This window comes from Mytilus trossulus, chromosome 9 (assembly GCF_036588685.1).
Source record: "Mytilus trossulus isolate FHL-02 chromosome 9, PNRI_Mtr1.1.1.hap1, whole genome shotgun sequence".
NCBI classification, from domain to species: domain Eukaryota; kingdom Metazoa; phylum Mollusca; class Bivalvia; order Mytilida; family Mytilidae; genus Mytilus; species Mytilus trossulus.
The window spans coordinates 40,058,770-40,076,157 of NC_086381.1; the positions used below are offsets into that span (position 1 = coordinate 40,058,770).

The following is a 17,388-nucleotide window of genomic DNA, read 5'->3' on the forward strand; positions in this document are numbered from 1 at the left end:
ACACAAAAAAAGAACATGCAGAGCAAAAAGAATATGCTTGATTTGTATGAAGTAAAATAAAAAATTACAGAGCTCCTAGGAAAAGCAGAAATGGAACGTCCCTGATCAAAGGCAAAATCAAAAGCTCAAACACATCAAACATAATGCATAGGAGGTGAAATAAATAAATACTGAACTCCGAAGAAAATTCAAAAAGGAAAGCAATCAAATGGCAAAATCAAATGATGAAATACATCAAATGAATAAACAACAACGGTTATATTCCTGATGTCGTACCTGCATTCTCAAATGCAGAAAATGGTGGATTTAACCTGGTTTTATAGCGCTGCATGTATTCTTAAGTATTGTCTAATTGTTAGGTACGTGAATGTATTGTCTTTGGTTCTTTAAAGTTATCTGAATGTAAATAGTCTGTGGTTTTTAAAACAGTCTTTGTATTTCTGTGGTTGTAAGATACATCTAGTCTTTTTATTGTCTGTGAATCCCATATACAGTCTGTATATGTTTTGTTTATGGTTATGAGATATAGGCAGTTGGTATTGTTCCGAATTCTAGGAACCAGTTTGTATCAGCCGTGGTTCTCAGTATTTTTTTGTATATTTGTATGTACTGAAACCATTGAAGAATTTACACAGTTAATTAGTTAAAACTTGTTTGTTACTCAAAAGACGTTATTTCATGATTTGGGTAATACTTGGAAATTTATTATAAGGTGAAATATCTAATCCAGAAAGACATTAGTCGAAAGAGTTGATCTTTTCATACTAGCATTGAGAAAATCAAGTCTTAATTATTCAAAGCAAAAAAATCATAAAGGTACCGGTAGATATTTTTAACTTGTTTGTAGTTAATGGAATCTACACGGTCTTTGCTGTCTTTTGATAATACACGTTTGTTCATAACACATGTGCACGAACAAATCTAAGGGTAATTTGGAAAAAAATACAAAAAACTAGTCATGCGTTTTTAACTTTATTTGCCGAACATTGATATACAGTTTTCATGAAGAAAATGTCTTGATAATACACTTTTGTTCACAACACACGAACAAATCTATGGACACTGGCGAAAAATACGAAAAACTACAGTCATGCATTTTAACTTATTTGCCGAACATTAATATACAGTTTTATGGAGAAAATATAAAGCTAAGATGATTTCGTCATAGTTCTTTACACGTATATATGCCGTATTCATCATTTTCCTGAGCTATTATTAGTTGCTGATAATAAATGGCTATTTATAAAAAAAAAAAACTTCTACCATTTGATTGAAAAAGTAGTATAGCGATTCAAAAAGTCACAACTATCAATCGATTTGAAGGGAACATACAGCAGATGCAGTTATTCAAAACCTCGCAGAAGTTAAGCTTAAGAGAGGCGATCGATACCAAAGGGACTTACAAACTGAGAAGTAGAAAATAAAGGGACAACGCCAGAGATAAAAAAGAAAAAGACCAAATCACAAACACAAACAACAGTTTAAAAAAAACATAAAAAACCTAAAGACTTAGCAACACAAACCACACCAAAAATCTTCACTAAACATATCTTTCTCCGTGGGTGGTTTAGAATTATTGAAAAAGACTGATATTTGTTAATAATAGAGATGAAGATAAAAAGATAAACAAAATATATATGTTTTGGAGTACCAACCAGAAGCCGCAAATATCTAGAGGATTTGGTTTTTAACTGAAGATAGTCATTTTATTTAAGCAAATTGTCGACTCTCTCATATACACGGATCGTTGAATGTTCAAGGCATGATTTAAGCTCAGATCTGGTTGTGATATAAAATTACTTAACAGAGGTAACTTGCTATTGAATGAAGATAATTTCACTCTTATGGAATTTAATTAAGTATTACCTCTTCCGACTACCATATTTGTTTGTTACAAAATCATTCGCTGGAACAACTTTTCCACGTTTTCTGAGTACTTGATTTTTTTTATGGTATATATATTGATTGATTCCTGTTGCATAAAATTGAGAATGGAAATGGGGAATGTGTCAAAGAGACAACAACCCGACAAAATAAAAAACAACACCAGAAGGTCACCAACAGGTCTTCAATGTAGCGAGAAATTCCAGCACCCGGAGGCGTCCTTCAGCTGGCCCCTAAACAAATGTATACTAGTCCAGTGATAATGAACGCCATACTAATTTCCAAATCGTACACAAGAAACTAAAATTAAAATACTAGTAATACAAGACTAACAAAGGTCAGACGCTCCTGACTTGGGACAGGCGCAAAAATGCGGCGGGGTTAAACATGTTTGTGAGATCTCAACCCTCCCCTATATCTGTAACCAATGTAGAAAAGTAAACGCATAACAATACGCACATTAAAATTCAGTTCAAGAGAAGTCCGAGTCTGATGTCAGAAGATGTAACCAAAGAAAATAAACAAAATGACAATAATACATAAATAACCACAGACTACTAGCAGTTAACTGACATCCCAGTTCCAGACTTCGATTAAACTGACTGAATGATTATGATTTCATCATATGAACATCAGGCACAATCCTTCCCGTAAGGGGTTTAGTATCATACCATCATAACATATATGAGAAGAACATAAAAAGTAAAATCACAAAAATACTGAACTCAGAGGAAAATCAATTAGTAAAGTCCATAATCACATGGCCATATTCCTGACTTGGTACAGGCATTTTCAATACGTGTCATGCCAACAACTGTTTTTAGAATAAATGGTCAACGCCCAGCGACGAATCTTTCACGCACAGAAGTCAGTAGTAAAATTAGTTAGAAGTTGAACTTGATACGTGTACATTTGTCATGATACATGTGAATAAACTTTAAAAAAAAATATATGAATAAACTTTGTTATTTGTTAAAACATACAAGATACAAGATTTGAAGAAGTTTTCAATATATTTTTCTGTTTGTTTGCATTCAGTTATTCTATCAGTAATCATAGAAATGGAGGTATAGCATTAACACATTTGTTTGACTAAAAATCAATTTAGCGTCTGTCCGATGTTCAGATTTATAACATATTTTACAATGGAATGAAGAAAATATCTTAATTGCTTACAACACTCTGTTAAATGTTTCGATGAATGATGATACTTTAAAAACTATAACCTGTCGATCTTAAATGATCTTGAAGTTTGATGTGCGAACACCAGCTAACATATGATTTACACCTATAATGTTGGACTTTTTCAATACCATGGTGAAAAAGGGTTAAGTACTATATGGACAACTGATATAACTGTCGCATAATTGATTAAAAATTACTCCCCAACTTGGAACAAGTGTACCTGCTATTCAAAAAAGGAACACAGTCTGAAACGGCGTATTAAATTGAAGCAATATCGGTTATTCTGAAGACAAATCCTTTCTTGATTTAAATCAATACGACTGAGAGAACAGCCGTTCGTGTAACTGTATATTAACTACTTAAGATTTAACCTAATTTATATAATAATTGAGATATAAGTCATGCCAAAACGAATTTACCTTAAAGATAACTACAATTATATTTTGAGCTTGCGTATCTGTTAATTTCAGGCTTTTCATGGGAATATAAGTGTTTCTCCAAGTGCATAAAGTATACGCTATAAAAATCTGATAAAAGAATGAGATGCTTAAAGATTATATGGTAAGATGGTTAAGATTATGAGAAGGTATAAATTATTGTAATAAAGGGTTTTCAGAATTTATGGATAAATATTGGCAAGAATGTGTATAAACCGCAAAATCCTTCTCACTATACAAATCCTTAACACTGTGTATCTCTCAAATAAACCTATAATTGTAAAATACGTTCATGCTTCGGTAATGGAACCCACATACAATGCTGACCCAAAAATCTACTACAATATAAATTGCACTACACCATTAGAAAGTTAACATTATGCCAAAAGATTATTTCATTTCGGTTAGGAGTTTTAGAGTAGATGGTGACAATTACAACGAGTAATATAATGAGCAGATACATGTCCTACAAAAGTAAACACAAAGACAACTTGAAGATAAAATTACAGATAAAGAACTAACGATTTACGTTTTGTGGGTGGTGCCAACATAAACGATACGATAGTTTGTGCACATTCACAAATTATGACCATAATCCTGCAATTTGTATTATATCAAATGTACTCAAAGGATTATAGGTGTTGTTTCTCGAATTCAAGCTCATACTGCCTACTGTACAAATTCTGACCATTATCCTGCAATTTGTATTATATCAAATGTACTCAAAGGATTGTAGGTGTTGTTTTTCGAATTCAAGCACATACTGCCTACTGTATAAATGTACATTGATAGATTTCAGTTATACCCAAGTATCTATATAGCTCCTGTAGTCGGTAAACTCCCAACAGTGATCCTTTACAATAAAGGTTATGGTTATCCATGTGAAATTGTTTAACATATAATCCCTTATTATAATGATTTTGTATTATCATTGTGGCATATATCAAACTCATTCGTTCAGTGTATACATTCAAGTTTGTGGTTATATGTCTTTTGATTAAGTTAACCCATTTTAATTCATATTTCATAGTGAGTCTTTCTATGTTGTGATGTAACACTGTTGTTAAGTTAAGGGTTAAGCTTGGTACCTATCAAAAAAAAAAAATTCCGCTGCATTTGTTATTCGCCTGTCCTCATTAGGTACCTGATGTTCAGTGGTTGTTGTTTGTTAACGTGGTTCATAAGTGTTTCTCGTTTTTTCATTTAGATAAATTCGTTTGTGTTCCCATTTGAATGGTTCACACTAATGAGTTTGGGCCCTATATAGCTTGCCGTTCGGTGTGCGCCAAAACTCTGTGTTGAAGCCCGAACTTTGACTTAAACATGTTATAATTGGTTACTCTTCAACTTGGGACTTGAATTGAGATTTGTCTCATATCACATCTTGTTATATCTATATATGAAGGATTGTAGATGTTCCTTCTCAACACTTACATCCTCCTAATTATAAAAAAAAAAGAAGATATGGTATGATTGTCAATGAGACAACTCTCCACAAGAGACCAAATCGACACAGAAAATAACAACTTAAGGTCACCATACTGCCTTCAACTATGAGCACAAACCACAGCTTTATAATTTTCCTGGAAATATTTCATATTTGTTTTTTTATATGTCTTGTAGTTAGTAAAATACAAAATGTGTATGAAGGATGGTAGATTATCTATCTCAAATATGAACGCTTGCAGCCTACTGCATAAAGGTTTATGGAAAGATTTGATCCTTACTAATGTACTTCAGATTTTCTATTTATGAGTTTGACTGTTCCTCTTGTATATTTCGTTCCTCTTTTATATATCTCTTGCAGTTGGGAAAATACCAAAAATGTATGAAGAATTGTAGATTTTTCCTCTCAAATATCAACACTTGCAGCCTACTGTATAAATGTTTGTGGAAAGATTTCATCCTTACCAATGTACCTATATATCCCTTGCAGTTAGTAAAATATCAAATGTGTATGAAGCATTGTAGATGTCCTCAAAGGTTGACACTTGCAGCCTACTGAATAAATTTTCATGGAGAATTTCAACACATACAGCCTACTCTATAAGTGTCTTTTGGATATATTTCACCCTGACTAGAGTACCTATGCATGTCTAACAGTCGATAACATATAAAATGTGCATATAAAAGATTGTAGATGTTCCCTCTGGAATAATCTGAATATTTTCGGAAACCAATGACTCTATTTTATGAGCTTCATATATAATTATTTCAAGATTTTCCAAGTCTCCATATCATAAGACTGTTTACATTTTCTTATCATCATCATAGACACAATATTTATTTCTTGTCAATAAAGAGATGAGGAATTTCATTATATATACAGAAAAGCAATCATATAGGATTGTTGCTGGACAATTGTCACATTGATACAAAGTAAAAGTATTGATTAAATTTTAGAACTTTTATTTTATGAAAATAAAACTTAAGGTAGATCACCAGTATATATTTTTTGAGACAGAATTTTTTTATAATTTGCCAAAATGAAGATTTTACTATGCTCTTTTCAAAAATTTAATAAAAAGTATGGGTCACCGTGCTATTTTTCAAGCTATGAGTCGTTGGAAATTGCCAAAATTTGGTTAGTTTGTTCATGAAAAAACACATTAGTGTGCATAAAAAAAAATCTATGAGATAGAATTTTGAAATAAATTGTGAGAAGAAAGGTTTCATTATATATTTTAAGAAAATAAAAAGAAAACATGGTGTCACCGAACTTGTTTTCTTGCTACAAGTAAATATAAAAAATTTCCCTATTAGCCCAGTATAAATTTTGTACTAAAAGAGTTATCTCCCCTTAAATGGCTCCTTTGAAAAAAATGATTTTAAAACCAAAGAAAATGATATTTGTTAAAATATTTTGTATAATACAATTAATTAACAAGTTTTCTATAAATAGAAAAAACTTCTGACAATTAAATTGCAAATCTGTCTCCAAATTTGCAGATTAAGGCAAACAACTAGACCGATTTTGTACTGGGATTGTACAATCCAAGATGGCGGTATACCATCAATCTACCTTAAATAACATAGAACGAAAGATCCACTAAACTCAATACATTGTACAATTCTAGATATTCCAATATATAAATGCATGAACAACGTATATACATTCTTAACTACACAATAAAACTGTTTTCATTTGATTTTAAACAGCCAGGAATCTGTTTACTTTCACCTTTTAGATATAACATTTTATACATAGAATATAAAATGTATTCCTGTAAATGAATTCTATGTTTGTTACTTTAATGATAACCATTTTCCGAGTAGTAAAAAGTTCATCTTAAATGCATTTTAAATCATTGCACGTCTTCAATATATAAGAACACAGTTCAGTTGTCCTCCACATTGCAGATATTTATCCAAGAACAAATTACAATATTAATTAATTATAACAAAAACACAGATCTTAGCACAGTAAAATAGTCTCCCCTGTTCTGTAAAGAATGCTTGTTCGTATTCTTTCTTAATTGTGAGGCCGGCACTAAATCTTTAACCTACAAAATAATATATGGTTCAGTTGAATAAATAATAAGTCCAATACAATACAGAATTTCAATGCCTCAAACAGTTGTTATTTATTTTCCATCTAAGAATAAAGAGGAGTGTTTCATCAGTGCAAAAACAGAACATAATCCCAAGATTGTATCAAATTGTAAAATTTGTAATGCAGAAATACAATTCTTTTGTGAGACCAATCATTTAAATGAAAAGTTAAAATTATTTTTTTCTTTACTAATGACTTTACACAGAACCATGACTCAAATGATTTACCTTTTTGTTTTATGAAATGACAATGTGAGAGAAAACAAGGCTTCATCATAACTTTTTCTTTTTATCAAGTATTGGTAATAAGAATGTGTTGGTGAATATGTAAACTGTGATGATTAAAATATATAGTGTTGTGATAGACAAACATACTGAAGTGATAGACATACATAGTGTGGTGATAGGTAAACAAAGCATGGTGATAGACAATAGTGTGGTGATAGACAAACATACTCAAGTGATAGACAAACAAAGTGTGGTGATAGACATGGTGACAGACAAACATAGTGTGGTGATAGACAGACTTAGTGTCGTGATAGACATACATAGTGTGGTGATAGAAAAACATAGTGCGGTGAAAGACAATAGTGTGGTAATGGACAACAGTGTGGTGATAGACAAACATAGTGTGGTGAAAGACAATAGTGTGGTGATAGACCACAGTGTGGTGATAGACAAAAATATTGTGGTGATAAATACACAGACTGTGGTGAATGATTTATGTAGTGTGGTGATTAATCATGTGTGGCGGTAGATATATTATATGTGGCCATAATTATACTAGATATATAATATGTGGTGGTATATACGTTATGTGTGTGCCAGCAGAAGTATCATGTAGACCTAGTTACAAGTACAATAACACTGACACAATATATTTTTAAGGTTTACTCATCTTGAATGTTAGAATCTTTGACTGACAGTTAGTATACCATATTTGCTCCTTTTATTGAAAAGATATCTGACATGATATTTACATAAAATATTGAACGATATGTTGGAGCAGCTATTCTTTAAAAATAATTTCTTTTAAATTATTTCATTTCAACCAGGATTGTTTAATTGCTTATTAACTCTTTACATACATATGCATAATACTTTGCTAATTAACTCTTTACATACATATGTATAATACTTTGCTAATTAACTCTTTACATCATGTGTATAATACTTTGCTAATTAACTCTTTACATACATATGTAAAGAGTAAAGTGTTGGTGTTGATATGAATACCAATTATTTGGTAATTTTTTATAAATTTCCTGTTTACACATTTTTTTGGAATTTTGGATCCTTAATACTCTTCAACTTTGTATTTGTTTGGTTTTTAACTGTTTTGATATGAGCGTCACTGATGAGTCTTATGTAGACGAAACTTGCGTCTGGCGTACTAAATTATAATCCTGGTACCTTTGATAACTATGAGTAATACTTTTAATTTCAATGAAGATTACCTTTTCCTTTTCTTCTATGTTCTATCTTTCAAAAATCTAGTTTCATTTTTCTGAAGAAAAAAATAATAACAGTGAGGTGTCACATTGAGTCATTTTAAGTTTAAAATCTAAATAAACATAAACAGATTTCTGTACAAAACGGTGGATTATTATCATGCTCATATCTACTTTTAAAATGATATAAATAGGGCTTTGAAAGATATACCCAGTGGTGTGATAGAAATAAAATATAAATTGAGGTGAAAATATACAGTGAGGTGATTGATCAATAAAGTAAAGGTGTTTAATATGTAGAAATATACATAGAGACTGTTGGGGTCGATATAGAGAGAGGGTTATAGATATAAAGAGTGAGTGGTGATTGATGTATAAAGTGAGGTGATTGATAAATAAAATGAAGTGATAGGTGTTTATGATGTGGTCATTAATATAAAGACTGTGGAGATACATATTGAGAGTATGGGGATATATATATAAAGTGTGTGGTGATTGATATATAAAGTGAGGTGATGGATAGATAAAGTAAGGTGATAGATAGACATGATAGATAAAGTAAGGTGATAGGTATTTATAATGTGGTCATAAACATAGAGACTGTGGGGATACATATCGAGAGTATGGGGATAGATATAGAGAGTGTGTGGTGATTGATACCGGTATATAAAATTAGACAATGGATAAATAAAGAAAAGTGATTGGTGTTTGTTATTTGGTTATAAACATAGAGACTATGGGGTAGATATAGAGAGTTTGGGATAGATATAGAGAGTGTGTGGTGATTGATGTATAAAGTGAGGTGATTGATGTATAAAGTGAGGTGATTGATTAAAAAAAGTAAGGTGGTAGGTTTTTATGATGTGGTCATAAACATAGAGACTGTGGGAATACATATCGAGAGTATGGGGATATATATAGAAAGTGTGTGGTGATTGATATATAAAATTATATGATGGATACATAAAGGAAAGTGATTGGTGTTTGTTATTTGGTCATAAACATAGAGACTATGGGGGTAGATATAGAGAGTTTGGGGATAGATATAGAGAGTGTGTGGTGATTGATGTATAAAGTGAGGTGATTGATTAAAAAAGTAAGGTGGTAGGTGTTTATGATGTGGTTAGAAACATAGAGACTGTGGGAATACATATCGAGAGTATGGGGATATATATAGAAAGTGTGTGGTGATTGATATATAAAGTGAGGTGATGGATAAATAAAGTAAGGTGATAGGTGTTGATAATGTGGTCATAAACATAGAGACTGTGGGTATAGATATTGACAGTGTGGTGAGTGACACAGAGATTATGAGGATATATATAGAGAGTGTGTTGATTGCTATATAAAGTGAGGTTATTGATAATAAAATGTGGTGATAGGTGTTTATTATGTGAAGATATACAGAGAGACTTTTGGGGTAGACAAAAAGAGTGGGGGATAGATATAGAGAGTGTGTGAGTGGTGATTGATATATAAAGTGAGGTGATTGATAAATAAAGTAAGATGATGGGTGTTTATTTTATGGGGATAGATATAAAAAGTGTGTGGTGATTTATATATAAAGTGAGGTGATGGATAAATAAAGTAAAGTGATTGGTGTTTGTTATTTGGTCATAAACATAGAGACTGTGGGATAGATATCCAAAGTATGGGGATAGATATAAAAAGTGTGTGGTGATTAATATATAAACTGAGGTGATTGATAAATAAAGTGAGGTGACAGGTATTTATGATGTGGTCATAAACATAGACTGTTGGGATATACATTGAAAGTTTGGTGATTGATATATAAAGTGAGGTGATTGATAAATGAAGTGAGGTGATATGTGTTTATTATTTGAAGATATACAGATAGACTTTTGGGGTAGATAAAGAGAGTTGGGGATAGATATATAGAGAGTGTGTGTGTGGTGATTGAGAAATAAAGTAAGATGATAGAGGTTTATTGTGTGGAGATATGCAGAGAGATTTTTGGGGCAGATATAGGGAGTTGGGGATATATATATAGAGTGTGGTGATTGATATATACAGTAAGGTTAGTGATAAATAAAGTGAGGTGATAGGTGTTTATTATGGAAACATACACAGATAGACTTTTGGGGTAGATAAAGAGAGTTGGGATAGATGTATAGAGAGTGTGTGTGTGGTGATTGAGAAATAAAGTAAGATGATAGGGGTTTATTGTGTGGAGATATGCAGAGAGACTACTGGGGTAGATATAGAGAGTATGGGGATATATATAGAGAGTGTGGTGATTGATATATAAAGTGAGGTGATTGATAAATAAAGTAAAGGGGAAGCTTTTGTATTATCCTGATATATACATAGAGACTATTATGATATATACATAATGACTGTTGGCATCGGAATGGAGAGTGTAGTGATAGATAATCATAGTATGGGGATAGCTATTGAGACTGTTGTGATAGATAATTATAGTATGGAGATAGCTATTGAGACTGTAGTGATAGATAATCATAGTATGGGGGTAGCTATTGAGACTGTAGTGATAGATAATCATAGTATGGGGGTACCTATTGAGACTGTTGGGATATATATGGAGAGTGTGGTGATGAATACAGGGACTGTAGCAATGGAGGAATATATAAAACTCCACACTATATATATTTTTTTTCAAGTTATCTTTTTTCAAGTATCATTTTCTAAAAATACTTTACCATCACTATAACTGAGTGCTGCTTGGTTGTAAATCATTTAACTATTCTTGTTATTTCATTTAAAATTAGATGTATCCATGTTCTTTCTTTCATTTTCAGCAACGACCTCTAAATCCCTGCAAAATGTCGTTTGGTATTTCTGTAAGAAGAAAAAAAATATAAATAATGAATTTGAGAATCGCTACATGATAAGTATACACGCTTATACAAACATTTTTCAGTAGACATTGCATATCTGCATATCTCCTTTCACAGTAAATTATACATTGACCAGTATATTTCTCTCACTTATAGAATATACAAGTTATAGTATACAGTCTGGTGAAAAATAGATACAGAATGATGATAGATATAATCATTGTGTTACTATAAATATGATAAGATGGTGATAAATAGATATAGATAGGTGATAAGTGTGAAATTAGTTATAGTGGGGTTATGTGTATATACAGTGAGGTAAAGAATACACAGAACAGTATTAAGATATATACAGTGTGATGATATATAAACAAAAGGATAATATAACCAAAAATTTGCAAATTTTTGGTTCTTCCCTCGCCGGGATTCGAACCCATGCTACTGTGATATCGTGACACCAAATCGCCTGCACTGCAGCCGTCCCGCTAGACCACACGACCACCTGGGCTCTCAAATAAAGAGCTTTCAGTGGGCATGTGTTACCTTTCCACGTCAGTTTTAATCTAGCGGCGTACTACAGTACATGATATATAAGGCATGAAGATGTTATTTACAGATCTAACATTGTTGGGTTGATGTTTAGACGAGTTGTATATACATTATGTACACAGCCATGTATCACCATCATTGATAGCGATCCGATGGATACATCTGTTGTAGAGTTGTCACTGACTCAGACGTTCTAATATATATATATATATATAACTCGTCTAAACATCAACCCAACAATGTTAGATCTGTAAATTTGCTTTCGCAAATTTTTGGTTCTTCCCTCGCCGGGATTCGAACCCATGCTACTGTGATATCGTGACACCAAATCGCCTGCACTGCAGCCGTCCATATATATATATATATATATATATATACAACTCGTCTAAACATCAACCCAACAATGTTAGATCTGTAAATTTGCACTGCAGCCGTCCCGCTAGACCACACGACCACCTGGGCTCTCAAAAAAGAGCTTTCGGTGGGCATATGTTACCTTTCCACGTCAGTTTTAATCTAGCGGCGTACTACAGTACATGATATATAAGGCATGAAGATGTGATTGTTTACAGATCAGCTAAATTATCTATAGTAAAGGATCCTACAAATTAATGTAAGATACAGTCACAGAAAATAATTATATTCATAAGTACGTCTATATATATATATATATCAATGGTCTTGTGATTGATTTAAACAGTGCAGTTAGTTAAAAGATACATATGTGGAGGGGATACATATATAAAATATGGTGAAAAAATATCAACAGTGAGGTCAATAAAATATTTTCAGTGATGTCATACATATATAAATGAGGAGAAAGATAAAGGTGAAAGATATATAAAGTGAGATGACAGATATACACATTGTGGTGACAGATACACAGTGTGGTGATATATGTATAAAGTGAGGTGATAGAGATATAAAATGTAGTGAAAGATGTACATTGTATTGATAGATATATTGAATAAGGTGATAGATATATAAACAGAGGTGGTATATTAATAAAATGAGGTCTTACTTATATAGAATGAAGTGATATATATACAAAGTGTGGTGACATATATACAGCGTGTTGATAGATATATGAAGTGTTGTGACATATGATCAGTTAGGTGATAGATGTATAAAGTGTGATGATAGATATATAAAGTGTGATGATAGATTTATAAAGTGTGGTGATAGATATATTTAGTTTGGTGATAAATATATTAAGTGTAGTTACTGTGATAAATATATAAAGTGAGGTGATAGATATATGTAGTGACGTGATGGATATATATAGTGTGATCATGGATACGTTAAGTGTAGTGATAGATATATAAAGTATGGTGACAGATATATAAGGTGTGGTGATAGATATATAAAGTCTGGTGACAGATATATAATGTGTAGTGACAGATGAACAGAATAGTGACAAATGAACAGTGTGGTGATAGATGTATAAAGTTTAGTGACAGATAAATATAAAGTGAGGTGATTTGTTTATGAAGTATGGTGATAGATATATAAAGTGAGGTGATAGATATATAAGATGTGGTGATGTGTATCAGGTGTGGTGATGTGTATAAGGTGTGGTGATGTATATATAATGGGTGATGACAGATATAAAAAGTGTGGTGAAAGATTTATGAAGTATGGTGACAGACATATATGGTGTGGTGACATATATATACAGTATGGTGACACATTTATATAGTGTGGTGATAGATATATAAAGTGTGGTAACAGATAAATAAAGTGGAGTGACAGATACATAAATTGTGGTGATAGATATATAAAAAGTCGTGAAAGATATGTAAAGTGTGGGAATAGATATATAAAGTCTGGTGACATATATATAGAGTGTAGTTAGAGATATATAAAGTGAGGTGATAGATATATATAGTGAGGTGATTGATATATATAGTGTGGTGATGGAGATGTTAAGTGTGGTGACAGATATATAAAGTGTGGTGATAGATATATAAAGTCTAGTGACAGATATATAGAGTGTTGTGACAGATATATAAAGTGAGTAGATAGATATAGATATAGTGGGGCGAGTGATATATAAAGTGTGATCATGAATATGTTAAGTGTAGTGACAGATATATAAATAATGGTACATATATATAAAGTGTGGTGATAGATTTATAAAGTAGTGATAGATATATAAAGTGAGGTGATAGAAAAATATACATTGAGGTGATGGATACATAAAGTGTGGTGATGGATATATATAGTGTGGTCACAGATGTTAAAAGTGTGGTGAAAGATTTATGAAGTGTGGTGGCAGATATATAAAGTGTTGTGACAGATATATAAAATATTGTGACACATATATAAAGTGTGGTGAGATATATAAAGTGTGGTAACAGATAAATAAAGTGTGGTGATAAATATATAAAGTGTGGTAACAGATAAATAAAGTGTGGTGATAGATATATAAAGTCTGGTGACAGGTATATAAGGTTTGATGCAGATACTTAAAGTGTTGTGATAGATATATAAAGCATGGTGACAGATATGCAAAGTGTGGGGATAGATATATAAAGTCTGGTGACAGATATATTAAGTGTAATGATAGATATATAAAGTGAGGTGATAAATATATATTGTGAGGTGATTGATATATGAAGGGTGATGATGGATATGTTAAGTGTGGTGACAGATATATTAAGTGTGGTGATAGATATATAAAGTCTGGTGACAGATATATTGTGTGTTGTGACAGATATATAAAGTGTGGTGACAGATATATAAAGAGCGGTGATAGATATATAAAGTGTGTTGATTGATATATAAAGTGTAATTATAGATATATAAAGAGAGGTGATAGATATTTTTAGTGAGGTGATTGATATATAAAGTGTGGTGATGGATATGTTAAGTGTGGTGACAGATATATAAGGTGTGGTGACAGATATATAAAGTGGGTTGATAGATATACAGTGACATGATGGATATATAAAGTGTGGTGGCAGATATATAAAGTGTGGTGAAAGATATATAAAGTATGGTGATAGATATATAAAGTGTGGTGACAGATATATAAAGTGTGGTGAAAGATATATAAAGTATGGTGATAGATATATAAAGTGTGGTGACAGATATATAAAGTGTGCTGATTGATTTAAAAAGTGTGGTAACAGATATATAAAGTGTGCTGATTGATATATAAAGTGTGGTGACAGATATATAAAGTATGGTGATAGATATATAAAGTGTGGTGATAGATATATAAAGTTTTGTGACAGATATATAAAGTGGTGATAGATATATAAATTGTGGTGATGGATATGTCAAGTGTAATGACAGATATATAAAGTATGGTGATAGATATACAAAGAGTGGTGACAGATATATAAAATGTGGTGACAGATATATAAAGTATGGTGACAGATATATAAAGTGTGCCGACTGATATATAAAGTTTGGTGAAAGATATATAAAGTGTGGTGACAGATATAGAAAGTTCAGTGACAGATATATAAAGTGTGGTGGCAGATATATAAAGTGTGGTGGCAGAATATAAAGTGTGGTGACAGATATATAAAGTAGTGATAGATATATAAAGTGTGGTTATGGATATGTCAAGTGTAATGACAGATATACAAAGTGTGGTGACAGATATATAATGTCTGGTGATAGATATATAAAGTGTGGTGACAGAATATAAAGTGTGGTGACAGATATATATAAAGTGTGGTGACAGATATATATTAAGTGTGGTGACAGATATATAAAGTGTTGTGACGGAGTCTGGTGACATATATATATAAAGTGTGGTGACAGATATATAAAGTGTGGTGACAGATATTATGGTGACAAATATATAAAGTCTGGTGACAGATATATGAAGTGTGGTGACGGATATATAAAATGTGGTGACAGATATAAAAAGTGTGGTGACAGATATATAAAGTCTGGTGACATATATATATAAAGTGTGGTGACAGATATATAAAGTCTGGTGACATAAATATGTATATATATAAAGTGTGGTGACAGATATATAAAGTATGGTGACATATATATAAAGTCTGGTGAAATATATGATAAAGCGTATATAACATGGCAAAATCCGTATCACATGCCGCATCACCCTCGATCAATATCATAAAGTGACAGAAGAGATAAATCAAGTGAGGTCCTAGATATATAGCAATTATCTATCATATTGAATACACCTTAATTATTGGTAATCCTGGCTGACCCGACTGCATAGAACTTATGACGAATACAACAATCATGACAATCATTTTTCCTTTGTGGCTTCAGTTTTTTTTTTATTTCAAAATTTTACTACAACCTGTGTGATATCCAGTTATGGTGGACACATAGTGATAAGGTGCAGTGGCGGATCCAGGGGTGGGTTCAGGGGGGTTGGAACCCCCCTTTTTTTAACGATCAATGCATTGGAATGGTGACTTATAGTTGGACCCCCCTTTTTTAAATGGCTGGTTTCGCCCCTGATAAGATGTATGAAAAATTACCATCAACATCAAACCACTCTCGTTTTACAAGATTTGTTACATTTTTCACCATATAGGTTTCAAGTTTCAAGTCCTAACACAAATCTATCTATCTAGGCTATTATTTGAAATTCCCATTGTGACGACATGAAGACAGAGAAACAGATTTCACCACATAATCTTTTGCAATACGATATTTATCCACTCTTGACAGTGTCAAAATTAATTGATTTTGATATCACCTAAAGGAATGTGTACTTTTTTATAGTCATGCACCAAAAATTACTGTTATAAACGTCATTTGCCAATTTTTTTTAACGGTTATTTGTGATTTCCCGATTTCCCAGGGATTACAAGTATCACCCTCATACATGACCAGGGGTAGGAGGGGTCCTGATCCCTTAAACATGAAATCCCGAATTTAAATAAATTTAAATTCGGACATCCAGTACTAGTAATTCAAAAAAAGAATTCCTGTATCTCTTAATAGATCCCGAAACCCTGAGCCTAAAAACACCAGATCCTGGAGTCCTGATAAAGGCCCTATCCCCCCTCATACATGCACGATCCATAACAATATTTTTAAGACTTTCTTGACGCCGCAAGAAATCATTTGGTCACCTCCTATGCACACTGACATGATAAATACACATAAAAAGAATTTATTGTCGGACTCTTTTGAACCAAATCACATTTTTTAGTTGGAAAAGGAAAAGAAGGGGGGGGGGGGGGGGGGGGGGGTAGCCTCCTTTCCTAGTTTTAAATGTTATTTTGCATTTAAAGTTGATCATGTATGTTTTCATTGCTACAATGCATTATTTTGCATACCTTTCACATGTTTTTTTTACGTTTTAGACGTTATGTGTGCTCTGAAGTACTGGGAAGAGAGCCACTTCAACAACTGAGCACGACGTGTATTTTCTTTCGCAGATAAATGTAAATAAAAGCGTACAAATCTATCTCCACATAGAAGATTTTTTTTCAAAAAGTGAAAGTAGAAATTACCGGATCCGCCCAGTACCGGTCGCGCATGCGCACAAATACAAGGTTACAG

At 32.1% G+C, this 17,388-nt stretch overlaps 1 long non-coding RNA gene across 1 annotated transcript; it reads right to left on the bottom strand.

Annotated features, from left to right (window-relative positions):
* Window positions 1–6,940: 6,940 nt before the first annotated feature.
* On the bottom strand, window positions 6,941–17,307 carry LOC134682907 (uncharacterized). Its single transcript, XR_010100929.1, has 4 exons — window positions 17,163–17,307; window positions 11,191–11,329; window positions 8,516–8,565; window positions 6,941–7,009 (listed from the first exon to the last, which is right to left on the bottom strand). It is a non-coding gene; the product is annotated as an uncharacterized LOC134682907 (long non-coding RNA).
* Between the last annotated feature and the right edge of the window lie 81 nt (window positions 17,308–17,388).